Source organism: Nerophis lumbriciformis, linkage group LG12 (assembly GCF_033978685.3).
Source record: "Nerophis lumbriciformis linkage group LG12, RoL_Nlum_v2.1, whole genome shotgun sequence".
NCBI classification, from domain to species: Eukaryota; Metazoa; Chordata; class Actinopteri; order Syngnathiformes; family Syngnathidae; genus Nerophis; species Nerophis lumbriciformis.
In genome coordinates, this window is record NC_084559.2 from 17,102,817 (window position 1) to 17,115,659 (window position 12,843).

At 41.2% G+C, this 12,843-nt stretch overlaps 1 pseudogene; it reads right to left on the reverse strand.

Annotated features, from left to right (window-relative positions):
• LOC140679277 (adenosine receptor A2a-like) overlaps positions 1-9,771 on the reverse strand; it is a 29,493-nt pseudogene extending 19,722 nt beyond the window's left edge.
• Between the last annotated feature and the right edge of the window lie 3,072 nt (positions 9,772-12,843).

Sequence of the window (12,843 nt, forward strand, 5' to 3'; positions counted from 1 at the left end):
ATTCCATGATCGTTCGCTCGTTTGGAAACAATGGCAACTGGTGCCTCGTGCTTGGCAGCGGTGCTATAAATAGCCTCGCGCATGGCATTCAGAATGGCTCGATAGGAAGTTACGGGAAGCAGTGTCGATTGTCATTGTTGTTACGCGATTTCGTGAATAAAACTTTAAAAAAAAAAAAAAAAAAATTAATTAATGAAAAAACGTATTTTTTATCACTGCAACCGTAACCCGGAATAGGTTGATGAAAACCGTACTAATTACGGGAAAACCGGACTAGTTGGCAGGTATGCAAGTCTCAAGATGCATGTTGTAATATGTACACTGCAAAAACTGAAATCTAAGTAAGATTAAATACCTCAAATAAGGGTGATATTTGCTTATTTTCTATCTGATAAGATAATTATTCTCACTAAGCAGATTTTATGTTACTGTTTTACTTGTTTTAAGGGTTTTGGTCCTAAATGATCTCAGTAAGATATTACAGCTTGTTGCTGAGATTTGATGACCTATATTGAGTAAAACATGCTTGAAACTAGAATATCAACTGTTGCAAAGCTGTGTCATCAACACTCACAAGTATAAAACTACTTTTTTAAAGTAATCATTTCTTATTTCAAGCATGAACAAAAAAATCATGACTTTGACACAATTGTGTCTCATAATTAAAACAGATGACAGCCAAATGGACTTTGCTGTTTTATTTTCAATGAAACAATAGAAAATACGTACTCATATAGAAATACAGTTGTTATTAGTGAGAATATACTTAGTTTAAAGTATTTTTGGGTTCATTGAGGTTAGCCAAATTTTCTTGTTCTATTGGCAGATAATTTTGCTTGGTTCAAATAAAATACCCCTCATTTTTTATTTTTTTTTTCTTGTTTTTGAACACTGACTTTTTGCAGTGTGTTGTTGTTGACTTTGGACTGACAAGCGGCTGCACGACACCAAGGCCGCGGAACAGACACACGCAGCAGGCTTGCATCCACAAAAAAATATACGCCACACACACATACTCCACCTCCCATCCAACGCCCTTGACGCGAATCCCATAGGGGTGATGGCGCCTGAAGAGCTGCAGCCTGCCACCGTGGCCCCCCACTCCCTCCCCTCTGTTGCAAGATGTATGTTGTAATATGTATATGTGCTTTGCTGTGGAGTTTTTTTTTCCCACTCCAGACTTTTAGATTGTATTTTTTTACTCATCCTCCCTCAGCGTTTACCTTTTTCCCATCTTTTATGGACCGCCTAGTGGCGACCCATCAGTGTTCCTGTTCTGTAACCCTGTACACTGTTTGTTTGTCTCATCTTGAATGGGTTTGTGCTGAAAACAAAGTTCCGTTGTACTTGTGCAATGACAATAAAGATCTACCTACAATCATTGGCAAACGTTTACATACACTTGTAAAGAACATAATGTCATGGCTGTCTTCAGTTTCCAATCATTTCTACAACTATTGGTTTTTTGTGATAGAGTGATTGGAGCATATACATGTTGGTCACAAAAAACATTCATGAAGTTTGGTTCTTTTATGAATTTATTATGGGTCGACTGAAAATGTGACCAAATGTGCTGGGTCAAAAGTATACATACAGCAATGTTAATATTTGCTTACATGTCCCTTGGCAAGTTTACCTGCAATAAGGCGCTTTTGGTAGCCATCCACAAGCTTCTGGTTGAATTCTTGACCACTTCTCTTGACAAAAATGGTGCAGTTCAGCTAAATTTGATGGTTTTCTGACATGGACTTGTTTCTTGAGCATTGTCAGGACTTTGGGAAGGACATTCTAAAACCTTAATTCTAGCCTGATTTAGCCATTCCTTTACCACTTTTGACGTGTGTTTGGGGTCATTGTCCTGTTGGAACACCCTGATGATTTTAGGTTGTCCTGAAGAATTTGGAGGTAATCTTCCTTTTTCATTGTCCCATTTACTCTCTGTAAAGCACCAGTTCCACAGAACTTTCCTCCAGAAAGTCTTATCTTTGTCCATGTGATGTGAGATGAAACAAAAATTGAGCTGTTTGGCCACAATATCCAGCAATATGTCTGGAGGAGAAAAGGTGAGGCATTTAATCCCAGGAACACCAATTCTTACCGTCAAGCATGGTGGTGGTAGTTTTATGCTCTGGGCCTCTTTTGCTGCCAATAGATTGGACAATGCTGAAGAAACAAGTCCATGTCAGAAAACCAACTATTTCAGCTGAACTGCACCACTTTTGTCAAGAGGAGTGGTCAAAAATCTGAATCTTTCCAGAAGCTTGTGGATGGCTACCAAAAGCGCCTTATTGCAGTGAAACTTGCCAAGGGACATGTAAGCAAATATTAACATTGCTGTATGTATACTTTTGACCCAGCACATTTGGTCACATTTTCAGTAGACCCATAATAAATTCATAAAAGAACCAAACTTCATGAATGCTTTTTGTGACCAACAAGTATGTGCTCCAATCACTCTATCACAAAAAAATAAGAGTTGTAGAAATGATTGGAAACGCAAGACAGCCATGACATTATGTTCTTTACAAGTGTATGTAAACTTTTGACCATGACTGTACCTACCTAAAAGGTATGCAATTAGCATCAACAGGGGTCGGGTGATACTCCAAGGTTTGGCAGAATTTCGATACCGGGGTCAGTTTATGTGGATATGTTTTAGTATCACCCCAGCACATCACCCCTGTTCTGCATGAACTCCATAGCCTTCCCATCAAACACCGTATCCAATTTAAAATAATTCTCCTCACTTTCAAAGCTATCCATAACCTTTCTCCGTCATATCTTTCTGACCTGCTCCATGTCACCCGCCCTCACACTCCCTAAGATCCTCTTCATCCATCCATCTCACTATCCCCTTATAAAAACTGTCCACCATTATTGCTTAACCCTTCAGCCGCTCAGCCCCTCATCTTTGGAACTCATTACCACCAGACCTTCATAACATAAGACTCAATATCCCTCTTCAAATCAAGACTCAAAACACACCTATTTCTGACTGCTTAATCACTGTAAGTTGTTGTTGTTTTTATCCAATTGATGTTATTGTTTTGATTTTGTACGGTGTCCTTAAGTGCCCAGAAAGGTGCCTTATAAGTAAAATGTATTATTATTATCCATCCAGCCATCCATTTTCTACCGCTTAATCCCTTCGAGGTCTCGGGGGGCGCTGGAGCCTATCATTATTATTATTATTATTATTATAGTATTGTTAAGTTTATTCACTTCATTATCAAAAGCAGCATGAAAAGATAACAACTACTTTCTCTTTATACGGTATTAAAATGTGCACACAATGACTTCCTGCTCAATGCAAAGTAAGCTTCAAAATAAAAGCACGGCAGTATCAACCTGGATTTTTCCCACATCGTCGAACAAAATGCACTCATTTCCATTTTGTTTTTCTAAATGTTTGTACAAATCCATCCATCCATCCATCTTCTTCCGCTTATCCGAGGTCGGGTCGCGGGAGAAGCAGCCTAAGCAGGGAAGCCCAGACTTCCCTCTCCCCAGCCACTTCGTCCAGCTACTCCCGGGGGATCCCGAGGCATTCCCAAGCCAGCCGGGAGACATAGTCTTCCCAACGTGTCCTGGGTCTTCCCCGTGGCCTCCTACCGGTCGGACGTGCCCTAAACACCTCCCGAGGGAGGCGATCGGGTGGTATCCTGACCAGATGCCCGAAGCACCTCATCTGGCTCCTCTCCATGTGGAGGAGCAGCGGCTTTACTTTGAGCTCCCCCCGGATGACAGAGCTTCTCACCCTATCTCTAAGGGAGAGCCCCGCCACCCGGCGGAGGAAACTCATTTCGGCCGCTTGTACCCGTGATCTTGTCCTTTCGGTCATGACCCAAAGCTCATGACCATAGGTGAGGATGGGAACGTAGATCGACCGGTAAATTGAGAGCTCTGCCTTCCGGCTCAGCTCCTTCTTCACCACAACGGATCGATACAGCGTCTGCATTACTGAAGACGCCGCACCGATCCGCCTGTCGATCTCACGATCCACTCTTCCCTCACTCGTGAACAAGACTCCGAGGTACTTGAACTCCTCCACTTGGGGCAGGGTCTCCTCCCCAACCCGAAGATGGCATTCCACCCTTTTCCAGGCGAGAACCATGGACTCGGACTTGGAGGTGCTGATTCTCATCCCAGTCGCTTCACACTCGGCTGCGAACCGATCCAGCGAGAGCTGAAGATCCTGGCCAGATGAAGCCATCAGGACCACATCATCTGCAAAAAGCAGAGACCTAATCCTGCAGCCACCAAACCGGATCCCCTCAACGCCCTGACTGCGCCTAGAAATTCTGTCCATAAAAGTTATGAACAGAATCGGTGAAAAAGGGCAGCCTTGGCGGAGTCCAACCCTCACTGGAAACGTGTCCGACTTACTGCCGGCAATGCGGACCAAGCTCTGACACTGATCATACAGGGAGCGGACCGCCAAAATCAGACAGTCCGATACCCCATACTCTCTGAGCACTCCCCACAGGACTTCCCGAGGGACACGGTCGAATGCCTTCTCCAAGTCCACAAAGCACATGTAGACTGGTTGGGCAAACTCCCATGCACCCTCAAGGACCCTGCCGAGAGTATAGAGCTGGTCCACAGTTCCACGACCAGGACGAAAACCACACTGTTCCTCCTGAATCCGAGGTTCGACTATCCGGCGTAGCCTCCTCTCCAGTACACCTGAATAGACCTTACCGGGAAGGCTGAGGAGTGTGATCCCACGATAGTTTGAACACACCCTCCGGTTCCCCTTCTTAAAGAGAGGAACCACCACCCCGGTCTGCCAATCCAGAGGTACCGCCCCCGATGTCCACGCGTTGCTGCAGAGTTTGTACAAATATGAAACATTTTTGTCATTGTATTTAAGAGATAACAGAGTATAAAATTGTGGAGGCCTTGCTCCTTCGGGTTCTTCGGACCACCAATTACCGACATGCCAGGCTCTTCCAGGTTAACAACACTGTTTTATTTTTCAATAAAAAAGTGCAAAGTCTTTTCTCCCAAGTGAGCACACGAATGGTTTCTCTGCTCTCACTCTCGCTCGTGCTCCGACTCGTGTTCCACCATCAACCGCCATCAACAACTCTTTCTTTCTCCTTCCCGACTGTTGCCTTTAACAGAGCGACAGGTGATCAGACAAACACTCACAGCTGTGTCATCCACGCACCTGTCGCTGATCTCGAAACCGGTCTTGGCACACCCCGCTTCGCTGCAGGTCCGCAGGCCACGCCCCCCCACAAAAATATTTGACAGAAAACAGAATAATCTAAAAAAAAAAATGTGTAGTGGAGGAAAACAACGTCACCAAACTGCAGTACGTTCAGAAATATTTAATTATCACAAATTGTCCGAAGTCAAAAGTAAATATGCACACAATAGTTGGTTTCAGTTTTGATTTTTGCTTATGCCAACATCCGTCAGTCAGCCAGCCAATCCAAGGAGTAAACATATATTCTATTGGTGCTCATTCAAATGTTTTGTCTTATTGCCACCTCCCAAAGTCCAACAACAGATTCCCTGAGTTTGGAAACAATATATAAACATAACAATATCGACAAATAAAACAGATATTTTTGTAAACACACATAGAAAATAACTTATATTGATAGCCTTGGTATCGATACTATTCAAGCAATTGAAGTCCACATTTGGTACGAATGAGAAGATTACTTCCTGGTCTTTAAGAGTCAAAATAATTATCAACAAACTAGTCTTTTTTTAGTCTGGTTTCAGTATGACTGCCACGCAGTGTGGGAGAGCAGCTGAGACAGTTTGTTTCTAGCACATTCTTCAGATGTTAAAGTGCAAATGTCAACCCTGCAACAACAACCGCCGCCCTCCCCCCTGTCGCACCGTCGGAGATGCAAAAACCGATGCAGAGACGGCGTGTGTGAAAAGTGTCTGTTGGAAACAGGAAACACAAAGTCTCCGAGGGGCACTTCCATTAAACGACAAAAGGTCAAAGTTGAAAAGACTGTCAATGGGAGTGTCGCTAATATCAACATCTGACATGTGAAGAGATGGGACTTTGACATGGTCTGCTGAAGCAATTACAGACAAAGGCCACATATTGAGACCCACAATTTCTACTTCAGAGGCCTAATCCCCACCAGAGCCCACCCAACGGGGCCCCCAAGAGTACATATTTATTTACATTGTTTTAATACTAATTCATGAATGACCACACCATACTTGCCAACCTTGACACCTCCGAATTCGGGAAATGGGGGGGTGTTGAGGTGTAGCTATAAAGGTATTATGCAATCGCCCTCATTTACAAATTATAGACCTGTTTCTTTATTTCCACAATTTTCTAAAATCCTTGAAAAACTGTTCAATAACAGATTAGAGAGTTTCACAAACAAAAATAGAATACTCGCTGAGAACCAATATGGATAGAGCTAATGTTTAAACTTCGATGGCTTTAAATCAGTCAAGAAACGTTGAAGTAGTAACAGTTTTTTAATTGAGAAACAGCAATTCCTGGAATTTCAGTAAAACAGGGAATGTTTTCAGTTCCTAAACCAACTTGTTTTTTGTCCTGACTAAGAGGAATGTTTTGATAGTGAAACAGTTGAAATGGGATGAAACATGTAAAAGGAGTAGTCAAACGAAAAAGGTTGGAAATAGGGTTAGAAAAAACCCAGGAATTCCTGAAAATTTGTGGTACGTGGGAAAATGGTAGTTTGAATATCTAGGATGAGTTGAATGTGTTGAAGTTGGAATGGTTTGAATCGGTTGAAGAATGTGGGAATTGTGGAAGTTGGAAAAAATGGACAATTAATTTTGAATGGAAAAAAAGGGAGAAAAAAAAAGGAATTATGGGAAATCCTGGAATTGTTTTTAGAATTGTTGAAGTAGAGCACACAATTCCCAAACAGGCTGAATATTTTGAAGTTGGAACAGGTGGAATCAGATGAAAAATGTGGGAGTTGTGGAACTTTGGAGAATGTCCCATTGCTTTCAATGGGAATTTACAAAAAAATTGGGAATTTCGGGAAAAGCGGAATATTTTTTGAAAATGGTAAAAAAAAATCTTAAAGGTTGGTGTTGGAATTTTTCCAATCGGTCGAGAAATGTTTAAGTTGTAACATGTTGAATTGAGAAATGGTATTACGGAATTCTTGGAATTTGGGGAAAACTGGGAATTTTTTTAAATTGTTGAAGTAGAGCACACGATTCCCAAACAGGCTGAATATTTTGAAGTTGGAACAGCTGGAATCAGATGAAAAATGTGGGAGTTGTGGAACTTTGAAGAATGTCCAATTGATTTCAATGGGAATTTACAAAAAAATTGGGAATTTCGGGAAAAGCGGGAATTTTTTTGAAAATGGTAAAAAAAACAACTTGATAGTTGGTGTTGAAATTTTTTAAAAATCGGTTGAGAAATGTTTAAGTACGGTAGTAACATGTTAAATTGAGAAATGGTATTACGGAATTCCGGGATTTTTTTTTTAGAATTGTTGGAAAAGAGCACACAATTCCCAAACAGGCGGAATATTTTGAAGTTGGAACAGGTGGAATCAGATGAAAAATGTGGGAGTTGTGGAACTTTGAAGAATGTCCCAATGATTTCAATGGGAGTTTACAAAAAAATTCGGGAAAACCGGGAATTTTTTTGAAAATAGTAAAAAAAAAACTTGATGGTTGGTGTTGGAATTTTTCAAATCGTTCGGGAAATGTTTAAGTAGTAACATTTTGAATTGAGAAATGGTATTACGGAATTTCAGGAAAACCGGGAATTTATTTTGAATTGTTGAAGTAGAGCACACAATTCCCAAACAGGCTGAATATTTTGAAGTTGGAACAGTTGGAATCAGATGAAAAATGTGGGGGTTGTGGAACTTTGAATAATGTCCCATTGATTTCAATGGGAATTTAACAAACAATTGGGAATTTCTGGAAAAGCGGGAATTTTTTTGAAAATGGTAAAAAAAAAACTTGATGGTTGGTGTTGGAATTTTTCAAATCGGTCGAGAAATCTTTAAGTAGTAACATGTTGAATTGAGAAATGGTATTACGGAATTCTTGGAATTTGGGGAAAACTGGGAATTTTTTTTAATTGTAGAAGTAGAGCACACAATTCCCAAACAGGCTGAATATTTTGAAGTTGTAACAGTTGGAATCAGATTAAAAATGTGGGAGTTGTGGAACTTTGAAGAATGTCCCATTGATTTCAATGGGAATTTCCAAAAAAATTGGGAATTTCAGGAAAAGCGGAATATTTTTTGAAAATGGTAAAAAAAACTTGATGGTTGGTGTTAGAATTTTTCAAATCGGTCGAGAAATGTTTAAGTAGTAACATGTTGAATTGAGAAATGGTATTACGGAATTCCGGGAATTTTTTTTAGAATTGTTGGAGTAGAGCACACAATTCCCAAACAGGCTGAATACTTTGAAGTTAGAACAGTTGGAATCAGGTGAAAAATGTGGGGGTTGTGGAACTTTGAAGAATGTCCAATTGATTTCAATGGGAATTTCCCAAAAAATTGGGAATTTCGGGAAAAGCGGGAATTTTTTTGAAAATGGTAAAAAAAAAAACTTGATGGTTGGTGTTGGAATTTTTCCAATCAGTCCAGAAATCTTTAAGTAGTAACATGTAGAATTGAGAAATGGTATTACGGAATTCCTGGAATTTTGGGAAAACCGGGAATTTTTTTTTGAATTGTTGAAGTAGAGCACACAATTCCCAAACAGGCTGAATATTTTGAAGTTGGAACAGTTGGAATCAGATGAAAAATGTGGGAGTTGTGGAACTTTGAAGAATGTCCCATTGATTTCAATGGGAATTTACAAAAAAATTGGGAATTTCGGGAAAAGTGGAATATTTTTTGAAAATGGTAAAAAAAAAACTTGATAGTTGGTGTTGGAATTTTTCCAATTGGTCAAGAAATATTTAAGTAGTAACATGTTGAATTGAGAAATGGTATTACGGAATTTTGGGAAAACCTGGAATTTTTTTTGAATTGTTGAAGTAGATCACACATTTCCCAAACAGGCTGAATATTTTGAAGTTGGAACAGTTGGAATGAGATGGAATCAAATAAACCCTCTTTAAATGCGTTTGACATAAAGCTACCACTGCGTGCTCGACGTTGGTGACTCAGTAGCATGTGGCTCTATGGTCACATGTCAAAGGAACGACAACTACAGTCTTGGAAAGCGAAACAAGTTCTGGAGGAACAACTTTTCCAATCAAAGGACCCAAAACTGACCTGAGCGGGAGCTTGATGGCAATGTATCGATCCATGGCGATGGCCAGCAGGCTGAAGATGGAGCTCTGGGTGAGGATGAGCACAAAACAGGCGATGAAGAGGCATCCGTAGAAGTTGGAGCAGAAGCCCACGCTGATGACGATGGCGAATGGAATGGCGAGGACGCCCACCGCGATGTCGGCCACGGCGAGCGAGACCACGAAGAAGTTGGTGTGGCTCTGCAGGTTGCTGTTGAGGAACACGGCCCAACACACCAGCACGTTGCCCAACACGGAGAAGATGGCGATCAGCAGCTCCAGCGTGATGTAAGGGACGGAGGCGGCAGGGTTGTCCAGCATGGTGGACAAATGTCAAGTTTCATTGACGAGGAGGGAGGAGACCTCACCTCTACCAGCATAGCGACGGCCCTGCCAGCGCTCAGACTCGCATCCTGGCCCCGTCCTCGCTATACCTGCTCAGCCGGAACCTCAGATAAAAGTCCAAGTCGCTAAACGCGGAACAGTCCTTTCCCGCCCAAGAGAAGCCTCTTCCCGCAGGTCCTTCCCCTCTGCGGCATTTTCCCATGAACCTCTTGAGGGGCTGAGAGCACGCCAGCAACGCTGCATCAATGGAACCAAGTCGCTGCAGAAGACACAAAGAGGAAATGATTCGACAAAGGAAGCGTGGCGCAACATGCTAAAGACTCAGCCAATAGGAACGCATTCGTGTTTTTTTTTAAATATATTTAATAGTAGTATTCATTTTGCTTCCTGCTCCACCTTCACATTGAGTCGTGGTCAAAAGTTGACATTCACTTGTAAGGAACATAATGTCATGGCTGTCTTGAGTTTCCAATCATTTCTACAACTCTTATTTTTTGGTGATAGAGTGGTTGGAGCACATACTTGTTGGCCACAAAAAAACATTTATGAAGTTTGGTTCTTTTATGAATTTATTATGGGCCTACTGCAGTGGTTCTTAACCTGGGCTCGATCGAACCCTAGGGGTTCGGTGAGTCGGCCTCAGGGGTTCGGCGGAACCTCCGCCACGGAGGTAAAGAGACATCCGACTTATCGTGTAAATAAAAACTTCTCCCTATCAGCGTATTATGGATACCCCCCAAATAGGGATGTCCCGATCCAGGTTTTTGCACTTCCGATTCGATACCGATATTGTTTTTGCACTTCCGATCCGATACCGATACTGACCGATATCGGCAGCACGACTTTTAACAGGGGCCAGGAGACGCCAGCATATAACCCCAATCCTTGAGAGTTTGCACTGGCTCCCTGTTCATTTTAGAATTGATTTTAAAACCTTGCTGTTTGTTTTTAAAGCATTACATGGACTGGCACCTCAGTATATCTCGGACCTCATCCAAACTTACAATCCTGCGCGCGCTCTGAGGTCCGAGAGCCAGCTCCAACTCGTGGTGTCCAAGACGAGACTTAAAACCAGGGGAGACAGGGCCTTCTCTGTGGTGGGCCCTAAGGTCTGGAACACTCTGACCCTCCATGTTCGAACTGCTCCCACAGTGGAGTGTTTTAAGTCTCGTCTTAAGACCCACTTTTATTCTCTGGCTTTTAACACTGCGTGAGTTGTGTGGTCCTCTGTTGTCCTTTGTGTTTTTAAAATGTTGCTTTCAATTTACTGTTTTAATTGGTTTTACCCTTTGAAATTGTTTTTAATCATATTTATTTTATATTGTTTTTAATTGTGTTTAATATTGTTGTGCAGCACTTTGGAAACATTTTGTTGTTTAAATGTGCTGTATAAATATAGTGGATTGGATTGGATTGGATATCGATACTGACCGATTATGGCCTATCCGAGCATGTATTAAAGTTTAAAGTTATTTAGCCTACTTAGTTGTCAGAATCATGTTGAAAAGGGTTTTAGTACTCTTGATAACAACTAGCCAGCTGAATTAGGGGAGTTTGAATAATACACAATGGTTGGTAACAAGAAACTGACCTGTTTATTCAAGGATAAACACAAAATAGACAAAATTATACATGACAAACAGAAATGGCATCATTGAAACTAGGGCTGGGCGATATGGCCTTTTTTTTAATATTGCGATATTTTAAGGCCATATTGCGATACACGATATATATCTCGATATTTTGCCTTAGCCTTGAATGAACACTTGATGCATATAATCACAGCAGTATGATGATTCTGTGTGTTTTGATTGATTGATTGAGACTTTTATTAGTAGGTTGCACAGTGAAGTACATATTCCGTACAATTGACCATTAAATGGTAACACCCGAATAAGTTTTTCAACTTGTTTAAGTCGGGGTCCACTTAAATTGATTCATGATACAGATATATACTATCAGATATATACTATCATCATAATACAGTCATCACACAAGATAATCACATTGAATTATTTACATTATTTATAATCCAGGGTGTGGAGGGGGGTGCCTGATGTAAGTGTCAAAAAGACAGCCAAAAGAGTTTGACATGAGAATAAATCTAGTTAAAATATAGGGTAGAAATGCACCCATTTGCAGGAAATGTAGTCTTGATTTTCAACATTTTCTTTTAAGGCTTGCATGTCTACATTAAAACATTCTTCTTCATACTGCATTAATATATGCTACTTTTAAACTTTCATGCAGAGAAGGAAATCACAACTAAAAAAATCACTAATTTTTTCATACGGTGTTGATCTGGAAATTTTTGCCTCTGCATTTTGATGGTGTGGACGTGTGGCACCGAACGGAGATAAGCGTCTCGACAGACGTTACAATATTTGAACAATGATGACGAAAACTGTTTTCTCTGTCGTGTCGGTGTGTCGAAAATTGTTATGCGCTTATTTTTTATTTGATTTTGTGCGTGGCATATAATTGCTATACGCAGAGGACGTTTAAACAGTGCGCAATTGCACACGCGCGCACCTTAGAGAGAACGTTGGTCACACGGCTGCGCTAGCATCACAGCTAACGTTAGCCATGCTGCTACCTCTCTGTTCGGGGAGGACGTATACGTATGTGACGTATTACGTGACAGTATGTGACGTATGTAAGAAGGTGCGCTTGCTGTCTGTGAGAGGGAGACACAGAAAAGAGTGAGAAGAGCCTGTCGTGTAATGCCAGCAGCTAAAAGCAACTGCATTAGAATCCACAGACCTGTGGTTGTGTTGAAGGTGTGCTGGAAAATGCGGAACGGAAATTATAGGGCGCAGCAGAAAAGTGGATGTACTATTTAAATAGGTGCGTTGGAAAACACGGAGCGGAGTTTTTTTTTTAACTGGATCTGGATCGGCATTTTCCCATGCCTTGCCGATACGCATTTTTTTGCAAATATCGGCGGCCGATCCGATCCAAATATCGGATCGGGACATCCCTACCCCCAAACAATGTTTTCCATCTGATTTGCAGGTTTTTTGATTGATTGATTGAAACTTTTACTAGCAGATTGCTAAGGAAGAGAATACACAGTACAGTTTACACAGTACAGTACATATTCCAAACAATTGACCACTAAATGGTAACACCCGAATAAGTTTTTCAACTTGTTTAAGTCTGGGTCCACGTTAATCAATTTATGGTAATGTGTGTAAGGTGTGTAATTTGTTGTGAGTTCATGCACTGTGTTGGTTTTGTTCTTTGAACAAGGTGATGTT